General features: G+C 40.4%; 1 pseudogene; it reads left to right on the forward strand.

Moving 5' to 3' along the window:
- The first annotated feature begins 2,736 nt into the window (after positions 1 to 2,736).
- LOC147370915 (protein SET-like) lies at positions 2,737 to 24,135 on the forward strand (annotated as a pseudogene).
- Positions 24,136 to 24,550: the final 415 nt, after the last annotated feature.

A 24,550-nucleotide genomic window follows, 5' to 3' on the forward strand; every position in this document is an offset into this window, starting at 1 on the left:
TTGCTTTCAATGATGACACGGGATCAAATACATGGTAATAAGAACATGAAAATATGTAACAGAAAATTATCTAAATTGTTTCCTCTCATTTCTATTATTTTCATTAGGGTGAAAGGATCAAAGGTTTATTCCTGCAACTGGAAACATGCTAAGCATTTCATAAACATTTTTAAATATGTTCTTTTCCACCCTCTTGATTTCCTTTTAACTAGATTCAAAAGGACAAAATTTTACCAGCTTGACTAACCACTTGGATTCTTATTAATTAGAGTCACTGTTAATTTCTAAAGTTGAAACTAATGAACAATATGATTTTCTTCATGGACCCAGCAATTTGCCATATAAGGCAAGTAACCACATTTCCATTGTTTAAAGGTTTATGAACATAGGCAATACTAATTATAAATACCAAATCAATTATTTTGGAAATATTTTCAGTTATATTTAGTACTATCTAAAGACTATTTACTTCCTTCATACATGTCTTACAAGAAGCTGCTTAATAAATAGAGGGGTGGTACAGAGCCGAAGATTTGAGAACACAAAACCAGCAAAACTGTAAGTTCCTTGTTACCACAGTGTTTGTGGTTATTACTCCTAATTTTAGAAGTTTCAGTCTCATGAGCCTGAAGCATGCTGTTTTCTGTAAAGTACCAAAAAACAGAATAAAGGTTTTCCTCTTAATTTTGCAAGACTGCCTTAAGAAATCAAGGGAAACCCACTGGCTCAGCAAAGAGAAACTTCATTGTCTGTACTTAGCACCTTGTGGATGGTGGGACGATACGCCTCTCAGAGTAGAAAGAAACATTTGATGACATAATCTATTTTCTTCCTTATTGGAAAATGGATCTTTCAGGCTGGAACAGGTTTTATTTGTTAATCTGCTTTGTTTTTTAAATAAACCAGCGTAGTGTATTTTTATATCCGTATTTGGATAGGCTTTATAAATTTGAAAACTTTTTGTACATAAAGTCAGCAGAAATAATACCTCAAATGAGTGGTAGGAGATGGAAACTGGAAATCAAACAATTTTTATTGAATTTCTTTTCTTTTCTTTTATCAACCATCAGGATGACTGCCATTCACATCACAAGAAATCTAGCTAGCACTTCTAAGCTAACATCTAACCAAGGCACCAATTTAAGAAGGTCAAAGGCTCTTGGTGGTAGAAGAAATCCTAGAGATTAGCAGATACAGCCCCCACCACTAATTAAAGTCTTTCCATGTATGATGCATGCACCACTTGGATCAGAATCTGCTGAGGTGCATACTAAAAAGCACACTCTATATCAGACCTATGCAAGTACAGTCTACACCGTCAGCATGCTCTCTAACATTGAGAACAAATTTAATTATCTTTCATACGTCAGCTCTTCGAATATTAAGGAATATTGTCTTGCTGCTGAAATATTTTTTTCTAAATACACTGTGTCCAAGTAGAGTTAAATATCTGATAGAAAATATGCAGACAATCATTATTTCTCAAATCAGATTTAAAATGAAAGAAAGAAATTAGTCTCAGCAGAGTTATTAGAATTTATCAATTCTTGTTTCTAAGGAGACGAAAACTAAAATTAGACGCTGCATTCAAAACACTTAGCCCAGTGTCTGACGCCCAAGTCCAAGAAATAACGGTGGTATCGGTAGAAATGGCTGCAGTGGTGATGACAGCGAACATGGAGGCGATGGTGTTACTGGACTGTTCTGCAGACTCACTGCTGCCTGCCTGTCTGCCTCCCTCCCTAACTTCTTCCTTCCTTCCTTCCTTCTTTTCTCCCTTTACATATTTTTTGTAATTATTTTTAAGTGTTTATCAAAGTGATATATGTGCATGGTAACAAATCAAAAGATAGTTCTAATTTTTTTAAAACAACAAAACTCCTTTTGCATATTCCACCAAATAAAGCTTAGTTATACAATGGTATTATCTTTTAATGTTTGTTTTAATTCTACTGATAATTTTTTGTAATAGTAAGTAACATGTTAGTAACTACACTTCTTATCAGCTTAGGAGCACAACTACTGACTCTACAAAATGATGAATTAGCTACCTAAACTTCCACTTCCTCCCTTCCCTTCTTCCCAAAGGTAAATAAATATATTATTTATATTATTTTCCCAGTTCTTCAAGTGATCAACTCTGTAACCTTAGACCTATACCTCTATTTCTTGTTCCACCAACTTTTGATGGTGTCTCTTGGTGTTCTGACTGTATGAAATGAGGATTTTTAGCCGCAAACTGTTCTTTTACTTTCATGCCTCCTTTAATTCAGTCACACTTTTACCTGTGCACCATCCATAGTTCAGTTCAGTTTAGTCACTCAGTCACGTCCGACTCTTTGCGACCCCATGGACTGCAGCACGCCAGGCCTCCCTGTCCATCGCCAACTCCCGGAGCTTACTCAAACCCATGTCCATTGAGTTGGTGATGCCATCCAATCATCTCACCCTCTGTCGTCCCCTTTTCCTCCTGCCCTCAATCTTTCCCAGCATCGGGGTCTTTTCAAATGAGTCAAGTCTTCACATCAGTGGCCAAAGTATTGGAGTTTCAGCTTAGATGTTAAAAAAACTGGCTGTGAGAAACAGAAACAGGAGCGGCAATAGATGGCACTAGAAGATCGTAAGTCTCAGAGGCAAAGTGATTTTCATTTTCTCCTTCAGTCCCCATAATACATGAGGAGGGCAGACTGTCAGGGAGTTGGGGGACAGAGGGGAGCAGAGGTGGGGCAGGGGGCAATGGCAGGAGAACCACAGCTGCCTTGGTAAGGATGCTAATTCCCTTGTTTACTTTTCCTGGACAGAATCCTGTAATGTGTTGAGGGGCAGGGAGCAAATGGCCACTGACTACAAAGATTCTGCTCCAGGCACAACATGAACATGAGTCAGTTCTTAGAATCAGGTGGCCAAAGTATGGATTTTCAGCTTCAGCATCAGTCCTTCCAATGAACACCCAGGACTGATCTCCTTTAGGATGGACTGGTTGGATCTCCTTGCAGTCCAACAGACTCTCAAGAGTCTTCTCCAACACCACAGTTCAAAAACATCAATTCTTCAGTGTTCAGCTTTCTTTGTAATCCAACTCTCACATCCACATTGTCTCACATCTTACATTGTTCATAAATTGATCATAAAAGGAAAAAAGCAATGAACAGCCTTTAGTAAATATTGCATATTAAGATTATGTTTTCTTTTCTATATGTTGGGCTCTTGGTTCTAATGGAGGGACTATTCTGTATTATTCAATTTGTTACCACATGCGTATGATTTGGGTGTTTTTTTGTTTTTTTTTTTTGTTTTGTTTTTGTGGTGGAAAAAGTATCTAGTCAGGTTTCCAAAATCTAGACAAATGCTAGTGTAAGAGGGTTTTATTTAGAGGTATTGAGATTCAAGCTAGAATAGTTAGCTTTCCCCAAAAGTTTGCTTCAGTTTTGTTAAAGTCCCCTGCTCTACCTCATTAATTGGCAACAATCTGTGCTTACCTTGTTCCTGGTAGCACAGCTGATAAGTTTTGAACACTGGCCATTGACACCAGCACCTATTCTTCTCACCACTGCCCTATGCCATCTTCCCCAAAACTCAAAATATATGAAAAATATTTGATGAGGTGTTACTCTTTGTGATTGGAAACAAAATTCCAATATTATGTGGAAACACAGAACTTTAGCACTTGTAGAGATCCACCTCCAAAAAAAAAAAAAGAAAGAAAGAAAAACATGAATGGTCCAAATTTTGTCCAAGTATCCAACTCCACCACAGTTTTCAGAAGCATGGTAGAGGAAGGTAGCACCATGAGGTTGATGTAATTTTCCCATTAATGGATCACCCATGTGTCTTTCCAATTTCAGCCTACTCTTTCCTGGTGGTAATCCTTAAAAATTTAGCTAAGAGGTGCTGGGAGCTGCACTGTCTGGCCGTCGCCTCTTCTGATATGTGCTTATGCTTCCCTGTCCTAATTCCTGTCTCCCAAGAATCTGTGGAAAACCCTGTTCCCTAGTCATACCCACGCCTGTATGCGTGCGTGCTAAGTCACTTGCGTCGTGTCCGACTCTGTACGACCCTATGGACTGTAGCCCCCCAGGCTCCTCTGTCCATGGGATTCTCCAGGCAAGAATCCTGGAGTGGGTTGCCATGCCCTCCTCCAGACCCATGCCTATATACTTTTCCTAATTCTCTTTGGTATTATGGGAAGGGGCCCAGAAGGAATGAGGGACTTATTTATGATTAAAGTATATAACACCCTTCTCGGAATATCTGAAGATGCTCTCAAAGTTTGATCCAGTTCTAAGAAACACTGACATTCTGCCAATGAATCCCTTCCTTAGATTTTTTTTTTTTTTTTCCCTTTCTGAAATCCTGGGGGGAAAAAAATCTCTGTTTGGACAACAAATTCTCATCTAGCCTTTGTACTCTTGTCACCATAAATATCTAGTTGTAACTAGATATTTAAAAGAAGAAAAGATTTTGTTTTTGTATCAACATACTTTTCCTAATACCTACATATGGTTTCCTTGACTGCTAGATAAATCACATCTAAATTTTATTCCAGACTCAAAATGAGCTGCAAATTGAAGTTTACAAGTGATATTTCACTCATAGCCACTCCACTACTATTTTTTACAAAGACATATATCTGCATAAAAATACTCCTAAAGTAGGTGCTGCTATAGCAACTGCGTGTTCCTTTCAGCTCAGGATGCCTAAGGGTACAAACTGCAAAACTGACAATTCTCTTGATAGTTTCTGACTGTATCAAAGCTGAAAGATACATTTTTTTTTTCCTAATAGTATGTTTCTTCCCAAGGTCACAGATCCCAGAGTCAGATTTAAATCCTGCATCATGCTCTGAATTAAGCAAACATCATCTCAAATAGCACTTGTATTTTCAGCTTGCAGGCTGCTTCTGAACTTGCATAATTGAGTTTTTATTTCATTTCTCATTCTTCTACAGTCGATTTTATAACAGCGTTCCCTATAAGCAGTTTATCCAAGAGAATCATGGAGGAAGGACAGAAATCAGACCATTGTTAAGAATTATCAAACCAGCTATTATTGAGTGCCTGATAGATGTCAGGCAGATTGCTAAGCTCTTTGTATTGCATTATTTCATTATATCTTTATGTACACTTTATCAGGTGGATGAGAAAGAAAGATTTCTGAAGTCCATTAAGCCTAACTTCCCATACCATTAGGTGAAAACATATATCACAGTGTGAGGTATTTCAAGCCCAGATATTTCAGCTGCAGAATCGGTATCTGCAAAGCCCAGAGGCCAGAAGTCCCTGGAGAAGATGATCTTTCTCGAGAAGAAGGAGCAAATAAACTGGTTTTCCCAACTCTGGACATTCATTGAATTGGGAACATATCCAATTCAGATATGTGAATTTTAGATATGTATGTGTATATATACATACATATATGTGTGGACATGTAAATGTGTATTTTTTCTTTATCCATTCATTGTCGATGGACACCTAGGTTGTTTCCATATCTCAGCTATTGTGACTAATATTAGTACTAAACATAGGACTGAAGATATGTCTTCAAGATACTGATTTTACTTTCTTTGGATATATACCCAGAAGTGGGACGACTAGATCATATGGTAGTTCTACTTTTAACTTCTTGAGAAACTTACTGTTCTCCATAGTGGCTGTACCAATTTACATTCCCAGAAATGGTTTTATTTTTTCTTTTTCTTGGTACATCTTCACCAATATTTGATATCTCTTGTCTTTTTGGTAACAGCCATTCTAATGGCTGTGAGATGATGTCTCATTCAGGCTTTGATTTGCCTTTTCTCCAGAGATTCTGATTTATCTGGAAGTCAGATTTTGCCATATGTTAGAATCACCTTGAGGGGATTTTTAAAGCTGCAGATATCAAAGCTGCACCCCAGATCAATTAAAAGTAGACCTGAGAGATATTTCTACACCAGAGAGATATGCAAGAAAGAAAAGACTGACAAAACTTGTGGGATTAATTAGAGGTGGAGGGGGACAGAGAGAAGTCAAGAAAGGCACTCAGATTTCAGCTTGAGAAACTGGGAGACACGTGATGTCCAGCAGTCTTCCTCCTGAGTTCAGTTCAGTTCAGTCACTCAGTTGTGTCTGACTCTTTGCGACCCCATGAACTGCAGCAAGCCAGGCCTCCCTGTCCATCACCAACTCCCGGAGTTCACTCAAACTCATGTCCATCGAGTCAGTGATGCCATCCAGCCATCTCATCCTCTGTCGTCCCCTTCTCCTCCTTCCCCCAATCCCTCCCAGCATCAGAGTCTTTTCCAATGAGTCAACTCTTTGCAACAGGTGGCCAAAGTACTGGAGTTTCAGCTTTAGCATCATTCCTTCCAAAGAACACCCAGGACTGATCTCCTTTAGAATGGACTGGTTGGATCTCCTTGCAGTCCAAGGGACTCTCAAGAGTCTTCTCCAGCACCACAGTTCAAAAGCATCAATCTAATATGCACCACTGGCAGCCGCATTCTCTCATGAAATACACATTCTTTGAGCCCTGCAGGGAGAGGACCTCTGAATATGTATTGATACGGGGAGTCTTTACGAAGAACTGGAACTCTAAACTAAAAACTGTATTTCCCCAGTATGCAAAAACATTGATATCTATTTCCTGTCAAAACCTTTAACCATCTCCTGCACAGTCAGCTCAGTTGCGCCAAAGGAGATAGCACCAAATCCTCTTGTAGATCATAAAAGAACTGATCACATAGTATGCTAATCATTTGTACCCTTGCCTGATTCCACTATCAGATTAGGAGCTCCTTAAGTGATACAGTAGAGGTAAAGAATCTGCCTACAATGCAGAAGACCTGAGTTCAATCCCTGGGCTGGGAAGATCGCTTGGAAAAGGGCATGGCAACCCACTCCAGTATTCTTGTCTAGATAATTCCATGGACAGAGGAACTGGTGGGCTACAGTCCATGGGGTACATGGTTACAAAGAGTCAGACATGACTGAGCGACCAACATTTTCACTTTTTCAAAGGATACAGTGTCTTTGTATCTCCAGAGCTCCTAGTATGTAGTAGTTGTTCTTGAATGTGATGTGCATAAAGGCACAAATGGCCAACAAATAGAACACAGTTTACATGAAAGGATAATAAATTCTCTTTGATGTGGCTGCTTCATAAACACACTTTCCCCAAACTAAATTGCTTGTGTTTTCCTTCCTGTCCATGTCTTCTCCTAGAAAGTTTACAAGAAGCCACTGCCAATTAATGCTGAACACATTCATTGGTCCAAGAGGATATTATTTCTGAATAAAATTTAACACACTTTGGCATGAAGCTGTCAGTGTCAATCGGCTTAAATCAAACTGAAATGTCAAACTACTTAGCATATGGCTTATCCATATCTAATGTTGGAAGCAAGGGTGACATTCTCCCAAAGAGAAAATAACCCTGGTACACAGGGAGCTGCCAAGTCTTTAAAGGGCCAACCCTCATCTGAAAACACACAAAGTCCTGTACTTACAATTTTCAACACACCCTTTCATAAGCACGTAAATGCAAGTTATAAGGGGGCAGGGGTGAGTCTGCCCTATTTTTCACATCATTCTCAGAACTACACAGTGCCTGGTACAAAGTGAACATGCCACAAACGTTGGCTAAAGGGAGGGATACGAAGAGAAGAGTTATTTGTCAAAGCAAAAGCATCAGATCTGCCCACCACCACAGATGCCATTAGCAGTCACATATTGTGGCTGATGTTTGCTTTAAAATGCAGTAAGAGTGCTTAACGGACAAGTCCTGAGTTTTTATAGTCAAGAAAGGAGACATTCAAACAATAGTTGGTAAGAAAATTATGAATATTATCTGTGCAAAAGAGATTATCAAAACCAAGATTATCAACCTGCAGGGCTCTCTCGTGAAACCAAACTGCAGTGATACACTCACATCAGCCCTTGTAGAATATTTGGACTTACAGATAATCCAGTAAGTGTCTTCAAAACACTGGATGGTCATAAGTTAAGGAGCCTCCATGCCAGACTTCCAATAGATGAATAATGCTATATAGTTAATCAAAGATAACCAACAATTACTGAGAGTTTACTATACCCCACGCAATATATCATTAAGTTTGAAGTTGTCATTATCTACTCATTGATTCATAATTTACAGAATTATGTTGCTACCAAGTTGCTACTCTCATCACCCCCATTTTACAGATGAGGAAGTTGACTGGGGAAGTTAAGCAACTTGCCCAAAGTCACACAGATCAAAGGTGGTAGAGATAAGAATCATATGCAAGCAAAATACAGAATCATTCTTTAACAAAACATAAACACAGTTAAGGGCTTCCTTGGTAGCTCAGCTGGTAAAGAATCCACCTGTAATGCAGGACACCCCAGTTCAATTCCTGGGTCAGGAAGATCCCCTGGAGAAGGAATAGGCTACTCCAGTACTCTTGGGCCTCCCTCGTGGTTTAGATGGTAAAGAATCTGCCTGAAATGCGGGAGACCTGGATTCAATCCCTGGGTTGAGAAGATCCCTTAGAGGAGGACTTGGCAACCCGTTCCAGTATTCTTGCCTGGAGAATTCCCATGGACAAAGGAGCCTGACAGGCTGCAGTTCATGGGGTTGCAAAGACTTGGACACAACTGAGCGACTAAGCACAGCACAGCAAACATAGTTAAAACTAATCTAATAAATCTCTAGGCATGTTTCAAGGGAAACAGTTAAATATTAAGATTTTCTACTAAATGATCTCTTAAAATTGCAAAATTGATCATTCATTAGGAACAAAACCAATCAATGGACTTTCTTTCTTGTGCCTGGCGTTGTTTCAGGGGGACAGGGAATGCAGTGTATTATATTAGGGAATGCCACTGCTCTCATGGAGCTTACATTCTAGTGGGGGAAAATAGATTATATGCATAAAATATAAAGTCAGTATTTTCAGATTACGACAAGTGCTATGGAGAAAAGAAAGCAGAATAATATAATAAGAGTGACTTTTTGACTTAAAGTTACTTTAAGTTAGGTGGTTGACAAATTTTTCTCTGACATAGTGATATCTGGGCTGAGCTCCATGTTGACAGGAAGAAGCAGCCTTTTGAAGATCTAGGAAAAGAGAAATTCAGCATAAGGAACAGCTGATGGCGAAGTGCTGAGCCTGGGGAGAGCCTGGAGCTCAAGGAGCAGAAGCAATGCCAGTGTCGGAAGAAAGGAAAGAATAGGAAAGGAAAGGTGGGGAGAGAAGGGAAAGAAGCAAAACCATGGGTGTTTCACAGTAATTGCATCCGATATATAAAGTCATTTGTGGATAATTAATCACTTTGCTACCATATATTCCCATCCACTGAATGGAATTTATCTTTATCTATTCCAGGCCTCTTTCAAATCATTCAGTAAATTCTCATGGTTTTCTTTATATACTGCTGCCAAGTCGCTTCAGTTGTGTCCGACTCTGCGACCCCATGGACTGCAGCCTACCAGGCTTCTCCGTCCATGGGATTCTCCAGGCAAGAACACTGGAGTGGGTTGCCATTTCCCTCTCCAATGCATGAAAGCGGAAAGTGAAAGTGAAGTCACTCAGTCATGTCTGACTCTTAGCGACCCCATGGACGGCATTGCCTTCTCCCATCTTTATATACATCCACAATTCTTAACTTTATTCTCATACATTAAATTTTTAAATCAATATAAATGGGACTCTGTTTCTTCATATATATATATAAGCAATTATAAGAACAACATGGCAAAGTTGGTGAAAAATTCTTGTTCCCAAATGATATACACCTCTATAGTCATGGAAATTTCCTTTTCTTTTTCAGACAGAGCTGAATAAATACTGACACTTTTTTTTTTCCTTATTAAGTTCCAGTCTGACTACATCGCTTTCTCTTGTGGATATCACTTCCCCCTCCACCCCTTCCTTCCTCCATCCCACCTTCAGTCCCTCCATTCCTCCTTCCTTCTTTCCATTTACCTATCTTTTTAATGGGCTTCCCAGGTGACACTAGTGTAAAGAATCCTCCTGTCAATGCAGGAGATATAATAGACAGGGGTTTGATCCCTGGGTGAGAAAGATCCCCTGGAGAAGGGCATGGCAACCCACTCCAGTATTCTTGCCTGGAGAATCCCATGGACAGAGAAGCCTTGAGAGCTACAGTCCTTAGGGTCACAAAGAGTCGGACACAACTGAAGCAACTTTACATGCGTGCATTCAGTTTAGTTCAGTCGCTCAGTCATGTCCAACTCTTTGTGACCCCATGAATTGCAGCACACCAGGCCTCCCTGTCCATCACCAACTCCTGGAGTTCACTCAGACTCACATCCATCAAGTCAGTGATGCCATCCAGCCATCTCATCCTCTGTTGTCCCCTTCTCCTCCTGTCCACAATCCCTCCCAGCATCAGAGTCTTTTCCAGTGAGTCAACTCTTCGCATGAGGTGGCCAAAGTACTGGAGTTTCAGCTTTAGCACCATTCCTTCCAAAGAAATCCCAGGGCTGATCTCCTTCAGAATGGACTGATTGGATCTCCTTGCAGTCCAAGGGACTCTCAAGAGTCTTCTCCAACACCACAGTTCAAAAGCATCAATTCTTCGGCGCTCAGCCTTCTTCACAGTCCAACTCTCACATCCATACATGACCACTGGAAAAACCATAGCCTTGACTAGACAGACCTTTGTTGGCATGCATTAGATTAGATCTATTTAATAAACATTGATTTCAGAATCTGTTATATGTCAAAAACTACACCTGAAACACAGGAATATAACCTTAAGTTGCCTGTGGCCTACTGAGGTCAGATAATAAGAAGTTGAAATGCAGTGTGGTAAGTTCTCTGGTGGAATAGAAGTAGCCTGTGATGGGACCACAACAAGGCCCCTCCCCCAGCCTGGGGTGGTTAAAAGACACTTCCAAGAAAGGCTCAGCCTAGAGAAAGGAGGTCTGGGCAGAGACTGTTCAAAGAGCCCAGGACAAATGGGTATATTCATCAGACATGAAACAACCACCCACTCTGGCTAATGTGTACAGGAATAAAATATATTTTTTCAATTATACAAGTAACCACATAAAGTGCACTGGGACGACCCAGAGGGATGGTATGGGGAGGGAGGAGGGAGGAGGGTTCAGGACTGGGAACACATGTATACCGGTGGCGGATTCATTTTGATATTTGGCAAAACTAATACAATTATGTAAAGTTTAAAAATAAAATAAAATTTAAAAAATCCAATCAAAAACTAGGAACATGGAAAGAAAGATTTTAAATATATGTTTCCTTCACCTGAAAATCTTACAGACAATAATTTTTAACCATATGGTTACATAGACTTTCATAATTTTTTCTAAATGTATATATACATGCCTATTTTACATAATATAAATAACCTGATACATGTTATTCTGCAACTTCTCTTTTCATTGAAAATATCTTGGAATGCTTATGTTGTCTATGAAAGTGAAAGTGAAAGTCGCTCAGTCGTGTCCAACTCTTTGCAACCACATGGACTGTAGCCTGCCAGGCTCATCTGCCCATGGAATTCTCCAGGCAAGAATACTGCAGTGGGTAGCCATTCCCTTCTCCAGGGAATCTTCCCAACCCAGGGATCGAACCCAGGTCTCCCACATTGCAGGCGGATTTTTCACCCTCTGAGCCACTAGGGAAGCTATGTTTTCTATACATATAGATACCATTCTTTTTAATATCTATATGGTATCTATTTTTTCAGAAATGATATGTAGTTACATGTTCATATTAAGAAAAATAATATTAAACCTAAAAAGTGAAAATGGAAGTACCCTAATCCTCCCAGAACTTACCATTCTCATTCTCATTTCCCAGAATTAATTAACCTTTTTAAAAAAGTCTCCACATACTGTCTTGTAAATGCTGTGGAGTGTGTGTATATGTGTGTGTATGTAAATATTTTCTCCATTCTCTTAAAGTCAAGCTGACACCCTACTTTTGCTATGCTAATCCACCCCTCGGAAGAGCTGGGACTGAGGTGTAGAGAGGTGGGTTGTGGCACTGGGCTTCCCAGGTGGCACTAGTGGTGAAGAATCTGCCTGCCAATGCAGGAGACCCAAGAGACATGGGTTCGGTCCCTGGATTGGGAAGATCTCCTGGAGGAAAGCATGGCAGCCCACTCCAATATTCTTTCCTGGCTGGTAGGCTCAGTCCACGGGGTTGCAAAGAGTTGGACACGACTGAAGCAGCTTAGTACAGCACATGGCTATTCACCACAATCGAGTAGAAGGTTCTAGTCAACATGCGGTACAACCTCAGTAAAGACCAGTCAGAAAAGAATTGCATTTTCTGACATGAAACATTCTTTTACTAGGGTAACAGGCTAAAGGAAAACAGAAAATGCTCTTATTGCTACTGTTGGAGAGGGAAGGAGAGTTTTCTTTGTAAATTATTCACTCTCTTAAGCCAAGTTATTCAGAACATGCATTTTAAATAAGGCACAGGAAAACCAACAGGATCCATAGGTAGAGAATCTATTTGAATTGCCACCTGCCACAAAGAAACGAATACTGTATCCTCTAGATAAGGACATTCAACTTTACATGCTGCAAGGTTACCAGTGATCCTAGCTCCTGGCTCTGTGATAATTTATAGCAAATGAGGCATGTCTTTGTAGGAATTATTTATTTACTTTGAAGTAAATCTGTGATCTGTGAATGACCCTATTACTTGTTAATAGAGGAAAGTACTTGTGACTGGAATGAAAGCAAAAGCATATACCATGTTCAACGTGCAGTTTTCACAATTTCGCCCCAAAAGGTTCATTTCGGTAACATTCACAAGGAGGTAAGCAAAGCAAAACTATCGTCCACACTTGAGAGGTAAAAAAATGGATCCCCTCACACTTAGATACCTGACCCGTCCAATTTTACCTAGAAGGTTCACGAGCAAGCCAGAACTGGGGGGCTTTTCACCCCAGGGGCTCTCAGGGTCATATTCAAATATTTAATCATTATGAAGCTAAGATTAGCATTGCAGTTTATATTTGATAAAGCAAGTTTACAACAAACAATTTCATACAATAACTCAGTTTAAAAAGAGTATTTGAGGTACTATTTACAGCACTTCTTCAGAACAAGAAAATATAATCTCGGGAAATTTAAAAACTTGATTCAGCTCATGCCCCTAAAAAGTGACAGTATTCAAGTGACACTGCTTCTGCTGGAAACGTTCACTTACTCCTATCCATTTTATTACACCACAACACTTAGAATTTCAAAACATTTAAAGCCAGTATTATTTTATTTCTCCAACTCATGCAATAAGGCAGTAAAGAGATTTTCACCCTTACTTCCCAGAGCAGAAATCAGCGGTTTAAAACTACAGTCACGCTATTGGGAGAATTAGCAGCTAGTTCCAAAACCAAGGAAATTTATTCTCCCTCTGCAAGACTGAGATAACTGTACTATCTAAATAATCACAGCGGTTTCTCTAGGAAATCAGTACAACTGTAGAAGTCTGTAAGAGCCTACTGCTTTGGTCCTTTACAGGATAAGATTTTACTCCGGGCGAGTAGATTGTGGGTGAGATTTTCTAGATTTAACCACATGGGGGCAGTATGATCATGGCATTGAAAGGCTTCCAACCTCAGCAGTTCAGGAGCGCGCATGGCCAATTAACGCAGGAAAGCATCCCTTTGTGTCCTCTTTTTTGACTTAGAGATATGCAAAAAAGATAGCAAGCTGTGCTGTCCCTGAATGAAGAGCTCTGCTTCTTCCATCCAGCTTAACTGGAGGGATGTGGATGCAGGATGAGCGGCAACATTATAGCCTAATGAGCCAATTACTTTGAGTGGCACAAATACACCTAGGGACTTGGAGAAAGGTGCTTCCACAAAGCTGGGGGGATAAAAGAACAGGACTATAATTTTAGGCAAATCACAAGCTTAAATGTGCCCCTGGCCTTAAAATGTCTTTTCTTTTCTTTTCATTGGACTTCCCAACAAAGAAACAGGAAAGAGATGTTTATATTGGCATTGTCCCTTTTTGTTGGTGACTATAATTTGTACAAGTCACGTTTATCCTGGCAATAAATCTACAATGCAACCAGCTTGAAAACGCATGCATTCAAAATATTTAATCCTGTTACTTTTACCTACAATTTTATTATGGAGGAAACTAGCTCTCGCCCTTCCATATATATGAGCTTTTTTTTTTCTGATATACTAAAAGGACTATCTCACTTTATCCTTACAGCACGTCTATATAGTAGCTGTCATTATTTACATTCTACAGATAGGGAAAGCAAAGTCAAGAAACATTAACTGAACTGACTCAAGTTCACACCCAGAGAAAATAGGCAGGGCCTGTTCTATTTGATATACAAACCCACAATTTGTCTTCTCCGCATACTTACTTAAAACTCTGAAACATTTTTCCCTCTCTTTTCATTAATCTGTGATTTCTTTCATTTTATTATTGTTCAAATTTATGTTTAAATAGGGAAATCTCATGAGGGAAATAAGAAATAGCTGATAAACTAATGTCCAAATGGGCCTTGATGTTTTAAAGGTAAAAATGAGGGGGAAAAAAAAAAAAGGAGGAAAAATATAACATGTTGATCCGATGAGAAAGAATAATCATACACAAAAGCACAAAATGAAACATAAAAAATTTTCTATGACCTACACACATACTTCTCTCTACAAATATTACCACAATACTAATAATAAATAATTTGAAATACAAGTATAATATATAATGGTGTATGTAATAAGCTGCACTTATAAAGTATCAGCTATTAACCAGGCACAGTTTGTAGCACTTTAAAAGTATTAAATCAATTAAATCACTTAATGTGTATGAAAAGCCATATATTCATTTTTATTAATATTAAAGGATCTTACTCTTCATAATATTTTGAACTTCTCCTATTTGTCCTATTTTTTTCCTTTAAACATGTATTTTGGAGACCTTTCCATACCCATGCAGGATAATCTTTTTTGTTTTTTTACTATTTTAGACTATTCCATAGAAAAGATGAATCACAATTAACAGATACTGGTGGTAATCTCTGCTCCCAATGATCTTAAATAAGAAACTGGATGGTTAGCATTCTTCTAATTTAGAAGTCCCATTTTAGCAACAACCGTAAGACACTGAATATGATTAAAGGGTGGTTAGGTTAGAAAGGAACTGATAAATGAAGAGAAAGACTATTTTTATGGTCTAGAGAACTATCAGGAAACAGCATTGCCAGGCACCTTGAGGCCATAGCAAGCAGCACTGGGCTGGCCAAGGACAGAGGTCACTGACTTCACAGGTCAAATTATCCTGTCCCCTGAGCACATTATCCTATCAGGAAATTATCCTGTCCCCTGAAAACCTCCTGAAATAAAATGCTTCAGGCCCATGGCAACAGGTTCCAATCAATCAGTCAGTTCAGTCACTCACTCATGTCCAATTCTTTGCAACCCCATGGACTGCAGCATGCCAGGCTTCCCTGTCCATCAACAACTCCAGGAGCTTAGTCAAACTCATATCCATCAAGTTGGGGGATGACCAACCATCTCATCCTCTGTCATCCCCTTTTCCCCCTGCCTTCATTCTTTCCCAGCATCAGGGTCTTTTCAAATGAGTCAGTTCTTCGCATCAGGTGGCCAAAGTATGGAGTTTCAGCTTCAGTATCAGTCCTTTCAATGAATATTCAGGACTGATTTTCTTTAGGATGGACTGGTTTGATATCCTTGCAGTTCAAGGGAGTCTCAAGAATCTTCTCCAGCACCACAATTCAAAAGCATCAATTCTTCAGCACTCAGTTCTTTATAGTCTAGCTCTCACATCCATACATGACTACTGGAAAAATCATAGCTTTGACTAGATGGACCATTGTTGGCAAAGTAATGTCTCTGCTTTTTAATATAGTGCCTGGGTCATAGATTTTTTTTTCCAATGAGCAAGCGTCTCTTAATTTCATGGCTGCAGTCACCATCTGCTGTGATTTTGGAGCCCAAGAAAATAAAGTCTGTCACTGTTCCTATCAGTATCTTCCGATCAGTATCTTGTAAATCAACTATCTTTGTGGCACAGTTCAGAGAGCCTTCCACCAGATGCTGTCTATCCCCTGGGTTCTGGAGAACAACCATAAGAATGAGAAGGACTTGGGGCCAAACTCCATTTATTACTCTGGTTCCATTGTTTCTCCCACCCAAGCTGAAGGACTACTAGCATCACTACCAATTCAAACTCTTTATCTGATGGCTTTCAAAAAACCTGAGCTTTCTTCTTTCCTTGCTGCCAAATGTCTACAAGTCATTCCAGGAAGGATCAAAAGTGTCTTTACTACATACTTTGATCTTCATCAAAGAGATCTGCAATTTCCTTCTGTTAGCTGGGTTCTGGGTCTGTGAACTGATGTAGATCTGAAAACTAGATAGTTCAGTTCAGTTACTCAGTTGTGTCCAACTCTTTACAACCTCAAGGACTGCAGCATGCCAGGCCTCCCTGTCCATCGCCAACTCCTGGAGTCCACCCAAACCCATGTCCATTGAGTTGGTGATGCCATCCAACCATCTCATCCTCTGCTGTGCCCTTCTCCTCCTGCCTTCAATTTTTACCAGTATCAGGGTCTTTTCAAATGAGTCTGCTCTTCGCATTAGGTGGCCAAAGTATTGACATTTCATCTTCAACATCAGTCCTTCCAGTGAATATTCAGGCCTGATCTCCTTTAGGATGGACTGGTTGGATCTCCTTGCAGTCCAAGGGACTCTCAAGAGTCTTCTCCAACATCACAATTCAAAAGCATCAATTCTTTGGCACTCAGCTTTCTTCACAGTCCAACTCTCACATCCATACATGACCACTAGAAAAACCATAGCCTTGACTAAACGGACATTTGTTTGCAAAGTAATGTCTCTGCTTTTTATATGCTTTCTAGGTTGGTCATAACTTTCCTTCCAAGGACTGTCTTTTAATTTCATGGCTGCAATCACCATCTGCAGTGATTTTGGAGCCCAAAAAATAAAGTCTGCCACTGTTTCCACTGTTTCTTCATCTATTTGCCATGAAGTGATGAGGCCAGAGGCCATGATCTTAGTTTTCTGAATGTTGAGTTTTAAGCCAACTTTTTCACTCTCTTTCACTTTCATCAAGAAGTTCTTTAGTTCTTCTTCACTTTCTGCCATAAGGGTGGTGTCATCTGTATATCTGAGGTTATTGATATTTACCTCAGCAATCTTGATTCCAGCTTGTGCTTCTTCCAGCCCAGCGTTTCTCATGATGTACTCTGCATAGAAGTTAAATAAGCAGGGTGAGAATATATAGCCTTGATGTACTCCTTTTCCTATTTGGAACCAGTCTGTTGTTCCATGTCCAGTTCTAACTATTGCTTCCTGACCTGCATACGCATTTCTCAAGAGGCAGGTCAAGTGGTCTGTTATTCCCATCTCTTTCAGAATTTTCCACAGTTTATTGCGAATCACACAGTCAAAGGCTTTGGCATAGTCAATAAAGCAGAAATAGATGTTTTTTTCTGAAACTCTCTTACTTTTTCTACAATCCAGCAGATGTTGTCAATTTGACCTCTGGTTCTTGTGTCTTCTCTAAAATGAGCTTGAACATCTGGAAGTTCACAGTTCACGTATTGCTGAAGCCTGGCTTGGAGAATTTTGAGCATTACTTTACTAGCGTGTGAGATGAGTGCAATTGTGCGGTAGGTTGAGCATTCTTTGGCATTGCCTTTCTTTGGGATTGGATGAAAACTGACTTTTTCCAGTCCTGTGGCCACTGCTGAGTTTTCCAAATTTGCTGGCATATTGAGTGCAGCACTTTCACAGCATCATCTTTCAGGATTTGAAATAGCTCAACTGGGATTCCATCACCTCCACTAATTTTGTTCATAGTCATGCTTCCTAAGGCCCACTTGACTTCGCATTACAGGATGTCTGGCTCTAGGTGAGTGATCACATCATCGTGATTATCTTAGTCATGAAGATCTTTTTTGTACAGTTCTGTGTATTCTTGCCACTGGATAAGGGGCCAAGGTTTCTCACTGTGATAACTGGTGTCAGCCTTCTGCCTACCAACTTTCAATCTTCTTTTTTCTTCTCTTCCCCTTCCTTCCCCTTCCTCCTCCTCTCCCTGTCTCTCTCTCTCTGTCTCCTTCTCTGTCCCTTTCTCTACCTCTCTTTCTGCCCTTCCCCACAGAACATAATAATTTAACAGTTATCACCCTATCCTTATTGGACAAAGCACCCCAGTTGCCACTCTGGACATAACGCCCATTATGATCATTATTTCTGTTTTGCAACTGGCATTTCTATGCTACAGTGTGGCTTCTGCCATTCCCCAAATCCACCATCCATATGTGGGAGCCCTCAGTTTTGTGTCCGCATTTCCCACCATAAAACCAAGTCAATATAAAACAGCAACCACTGAGCTATTGAAAAAGCTGGTGTACTTCCTACCAGTGCATTCTCTACATGCTTAGTGAAGCTTGTGTTCCCTGGGCTCTCCTGGTACCCACAGTCAGGTGTAGCACTCTCAGTGTCTTACACAATAAAGCCATTCAAACCTTTCCCCTTCTCACGCCAGAGAAGTTCTGCCACCAGCACCCCATTCACTGTAGTTCACTTTTATATTTAAGCTTCAAGGTCCCATCTTGAAAATTCAGATATCTTTTCCAGAACATGAAAGCAGAGTCATGAGAAAGTGCCCTGACAAAATTTCTCTCCTAGCAAGCCTCATAATCTACTCTGCCTGGTCCAATACCCTCTAATTCCATTCTCACAAATGCTTCCCTAGTTATTAACGGTACATATTAGTCAACTTCTGGGGCTTCCCTGGTGGCTCAGATGGTAAAGAATCTGCTTGCAATGCAGGATACCTGGGTTCGATCCCTTGGTTGGGAAGATCCCCTGGAGGAGGGCATGGCAATGACAGAGTTAATTCCTAGGCAGCCTGATAAGAAGTCCAGGGCCCCTGAGGAGAGAGGGGTCTGGGGCTCTGAAGGATGAGATAGGGGTCTGGAATTCTCAAGGAGGAGGAAAAAACAAACTTTTTTTTCTACATTTCTTAGTCTTAAAATATTTTTTTCTTTAATCCCAGAACTGATGATTACACAACAAACTCAGTTTAAACTCTGTACTAATGATACTTCCCTGGTGGCTCAGACAGTAAAGCGTCTGCCTACAATGCTGGAGACGCAGGTTCAATCCCTGAGTCAGGAAGATCTCCTGGAGAAGGAAATGGTAACCCACTCCAGTATTCTTGCCTGGAAAATCCCATGGACCAAGAAGCCTGGTAGGCTACAGGCCATGGGGTTGCAAAGAGTCGGACACGACTGAGCGACTTCACTTTCACTTTAAGGATTATACAACCATGTGTCCTGCTTGAGGACAGTTTCTCCTTCCTGAAAACCTGACTAATCCTGTTGTCTTAAAATGTATATTATTGGAGTGAGTTTGGTAAAATCTTTCTATTGTTAAATTTTAATCCAGTCATCTTAAAATGTAAATTGTGGGAGAAGGTTTAGTAAGATCTTTACAACCTTGAGACATTCTTTTGATTTATTGTAATAACCAACTTTAGAAATATATAACTCCCTTTCTAAGACTATCAAGGGTGGCACTCTCCATCCCCCTTCTGACGTCTGTGTCAGAAGCTTTCTACGTCCCTTTTCTTACTTTAAGAAAACTCTGCTACACAAAAGCTCTTGAGTGATCAAGCCTGGTGCCTGGTCCCGAAGCTAAATCTTCAGAGATCATGAATCCCACATTGTTCACTGTAAGCTATCAGCAACCCACTCCAGTATTCTTGCATGGAGAATCCCCGTGGATGGAGGAGCTGGCCAGATACAGTCCATAAGGCTGCAAAGAGTCAGACACGACTGAGCAACTAAGCACAGCACAGTCAACCTCTGAGATTCCTTGGGGGTATAAGCTATATTTTCTTGAGGTCCAAATAGTACTTCCCCATTCCAACAGTGACTGCTAAGATCTGATCATAGATAGTGGTCTAGATGAAATAAAGATTAGTGGATGTAGAGCTTGAGGAGAATAGGAAAGCACTATTAAGGCCTTTCGTGGCAGAGCATCAGATGGTCTGCAGGAAAGAGAGGCTACTTTCCTCTGGCAAAAGGAAGAGGGGTGCTTCTTCCTTGGTGGGACATTCAAGGGAAGGTGAGGTTCAAGGTCCTCAGGCTTCTGGACCACAAATTCAGTTTTCAGGCTCTTCCTGCTTTTCTGTAAGGTCCTAACGAAGAAGATACGTCCTGGCTGTGCACTTGGTTTGTTCCGCAGCTGCGTTCCCTTACCTCCTGCACAGTCTGATGCAGGCTTGTAACAGATCGCACTGCTGTTCACAGCAGCCACAGAACCCCTCTGACTCTCACAGACTGTCAAGCTGGCAGTTTATGTCTCTGTCTATTGTTTTCTTTTGCCAAGGACTGCAATGCAGTTAATCCACTGAAATATCGTCATAACTATAATTTTTCCCAAACTGTTTACTCAGCAGAGCCTTTCCATAAAATAGTGTTACACCTACTCCTTTCACCTCCCAATTAATTGTAAGTGAAAACATTAGTAATTATAATGCCACTACATGCCAGGAGCTATTACCCTACTAATTACTGATACTATGGATCCTTCATTGCCATCAGATCACAAGAAACCCAACTCCAAATCAGATTCTTGATGTCTGCTTTCCAGGACTTCTCCTGACCCCAACTGGCAAAGCATAGAGTTCCCACAAAGCATAATTTCAACTATTATTGACAAGAAGTTAGGTAGTACAGGAAAGATATTTAAACAAATAATGACAAGATAACAGAATAAATTCTAAAATAAAGATATGAATATTATTTACTCTGAAACCCATCTGAGAAGGTGGGTGATTATACTTGCAAAGCCGGGTATGTCTTCATGGAGAACTAAGGTAACAAAACTCATCCATCATTCATTATGTGTCAGGATCTATGCAAAGCCCTTTATATTTAATACTTTAAATAACCCTATGTTGCAGACAGTTCTTCTGGCTCCATTTTAAAAATGAGAACACTGACCAAAGCTTAGTGAATTCCCACAGATGCTAAGTGGCAGAACCCGGGGTCATGCTTTTGAACACTGTGCTAAGTTTTTTCTGGAAGACTTGATGCTGACCTGGTTTTTGATAAGGTGCTTTTTATCAATTATAGAAGGAGAAAGTACTGTGGGCAAAAAAGAGAGGAGATGCAAAGTCAAAGATATATGAAAAGACTGCCATATTTTAGGATAATAAGAAATTCAGTATGAACTGGGAGCCTTTTAAAGGGTATCTTAGTTTGTTTGGGCTGCAATACCAAAATATTACAAGACTTATAAAGAACAGAAATTTATTTCTCACAGTTCTACAGACTGAGAAGTCCAAGTTCAAGGCACCCAAAGATTCCTTGTTTAGTGGGGTCTATCCCAGGTGGCACTATTGGTAAAGAACCCACCAGTTCAGGAGACATAAGAGACGCAGATTCGATCCCTGGGCTGGGAAGATCCCCTGGAGGAGGGCATGGCAACCCACTCCAGTATTCTTGCCTGAAGAATCCCATGGACAGAAGAGCCTGGCGGACTACAGTCCATAGGGTCGCAAAGAGTCAAACACAACTGAAGTGACTTACCACAGCACACACATCTTCCTGGTTCATAGAATGCTGACTTCTGGCGATTTCGTCACATGGTAGAAGAGCCACGGTAGCTCTCTGGGGTTTCTTTTGTGGGCACTAATCTCATTCATGAGGGCTCTACCCTGATAACTTATTCATCTCTCAGAAACCTCACTTCTTAACACTGTCACACTGGAGAATAAGTTTAAACATGTGAATTTGGGGAAAACAGCAGTGCTCAGTCTATAGCAGAGGAAGAACAGGCCAGAGAATTTAGACTGTACAACCAATTGGTGGGTTTTACAACAGGATGTCATGAAACTCTGAAAATGAATTATGGCCTGGATACCAGCAAAGGGGCCAGAACTTGTGCTGTTCCACTGATGTTACCTTACTCTTCTCCTCTCTGAATCTAAAAGCCAGATACCCTATTTGTATCTATATGACTTTGGATGAATCTCTCAATCTCACTATCCTGTTTCTCTAGGTATAATATGAGGAAGATAATAGCTACCACCTACCTTGTCAGATTGTTTAAAATATTCAGTGAAATAATGTGAGCGTAGTACTCAACTCAACATCCACATTTAACAGAGTAAGAATTCAACTATAAGCTCTTGTCCAGAGATAGAAATATTAAAAAAAGCAAGAGAAGGGAATAACAGTTCAACATTATGTGAAATTCCACTTTCAATAACTGGTATTTATTCCTAGGTGAGAAAGGAGGTGTGAATCTGCTCTTCCCATATTTAGCCCTAGTTCCCCCTCCGCCTCTCAGAGTGTGAGCATCTCACAGACCAGAAATCTTTTGTGTTTAAAGCCATAGCTTAGCATAGTGAATGATACAGTATACATTCAGTGAGGGTTCGCTAAATGCTTGTTCATATCCTGGGTGTTATTCTTCTCCACTCTCTCCATCTTCCTAGATGTCTTCAACCTCTGACACTGGTTTATTTGTCAAAGTTTCTCTCTTTGAAGAAATAGCTGTCCTGTGTTGGGGACTTGGCCTACCCTGGTCTGCAGGCAAGTTGCTGGGCAGAAGTGATTTCTTTCAGGATTATCTAGAAGCAGCTACTCTTTTAGAATCGGCTATTCAAACCAGAATCTGTTCCTGAGTTCTTGCCTAATTCCCACAAACATTTCACCTAGAACTGATGTCTATCTATTGCCCTACCAGCCCCAGAAGGAAAGAGGATTAATAAGAGCATATTACTCTCAACTCCTCCTACCCTTTATTTAAGCCCCATCTCATGTCCCAACCTGGGACTAATCTTTTCCCACAACCCTGCCAGGGACAATATCCTTTCCCATCCTGGGAAAATCCATCTCCACCCACAAGGTATGATCTGGTCCCAGGCTCCTGGCAGTCATCATGATCTGACAGCTCATTCCTAAAATGCTTGTTTATTTAGAGTTAGTCAGCCCTGTATACAAGAAATAGCTTGCCAAAGTGGGCCTGCCAAAATGGTGCTGTGCTGGTCCAAGCTGATCTCAACTGGTCCAAGCTGATCTCAACTCCTGCTCCCAGCCCGTTCTCCTGTGCTGGGTGAGAACGATATTAAGCCACCTTTAGTGTGGTCTGTCTTCCACTTTCCATCTCCTGGAAGCAAATGCTTAGGCAAAAAAACAAAAATGCTAACATTTTCCTGAAACAAAAGATAATGTTTAGAGTTCTCTGAGCTCGCAGTACCTCTCTCTTCCCCTGGGAGGATTCTTGGCTTTTTTTCCCCAGCATTGCCCCCAAACACCAGTCTTCACTTACACCTCAATCAAAGAAACCAAAGAAAGCGAGGCCGACTCCTGGCTCCAGGCCAGGCAAGGTCTCTGGTTCTTCAAACTTGCCAAAGGAAGGAAAAGAACAGCAAGAAGCAACTGCACATATTGGTAAAGTACAAAATGAAATAGACAGACTTAATGAACAAGTCAGTGAGATTTTGAAAGTAGAATAAAAATATAACAAACTCTGCCAACCATTTTTTCAGAAGAGTTTGGAATTGATTGCCAAAATCCCAGATTTGGGGGTAACAACAATTTTTAACCATCCACAAGTGTCTGCATTGCTTGAGGAGGAGGATGAAGCGGTGCTGCGTTATTTGACAAGAGTTGAAGTGATAGAATTTGAAGACATTAAATCAGGTTACAGAATAGATTTTAATTTTGATGAAAACCCTTACTTCGAAAATAAAATTCTCTTCAAAGAATTTCATCTGAATGAGAGCAGTGAATCATCTTCAAAGTCCACTGAAATCAAATGGAAATCTGGAAAGGATTCGATGAAATAATCAAGTCAAACACAGAATAAAGCCAGCAGGAATAGACAGCACGAGGAACCAGGAAGCTTCTTCACCTGGTTCACTGATCATTCTGATTCAGGTACAGATGAGTTAAGAGAAGTCATCAAAGATGATATTTGTCCAAACGCACTACGGTACTACTTGGTTCCTGACATGGATGATGAGGAAGGAGAAAGAGAAGAAGATGGCAACGATGATGAAGAGGAAGAAGGATTGGAAGATATTGATGAAGAAGGGGATAGGGATGAAGGTGAAGAAGATGAAGATGATGATGACTAATGGAATGCTGATGGATTCCAACTGTTTGAATTTTCTCCAGTCCCTGGGAGCAAGTTGCAGTCCTTTTCTTTTCTCCTCTTGTGCTCAATCGCCCTTGAGCACAAGGGCGATTTCTGAGGTCTCTTTTCTCCTTTATACCATGGTTCACAACTTATTTTGGAGGAAAATACCTTGAGTAGAATTCAGTAGGAAAAGAATCTCTACCCTTTCAGTTCCAAATTCACTCTTATCGCTTCCTGTTTCAACAAAAACTTTACGGAATCAACATCACCATGCTCTGTGGGAAAAAAGAAAAAGCTTCCGCTCCCTAAACTCTGCTGGAAGCCGGAGGGTGCTAGGCCCCTGTGTAGTAGTGCATAGAATTCTAGATATTTTCCTCCTTTCTCTGTATATTGGGGTCAGAGATTACACTGTG

This window comes from Bos grunniens, chromosome 6 (assembly GCF_055505025.1).
Source record: "Bos grunniens cultivar Pamir isolate PY7600 chromosome 6, Bosgru_T2T1.0, whole genome shotgun sequence".
In the NCBI taxonomy this organism is placed as follows: Eukaryota; Metazoa; Chordata; class Mammalia; order Artiodactyla; family Bovidae; genus Bos; species Bos grunniens.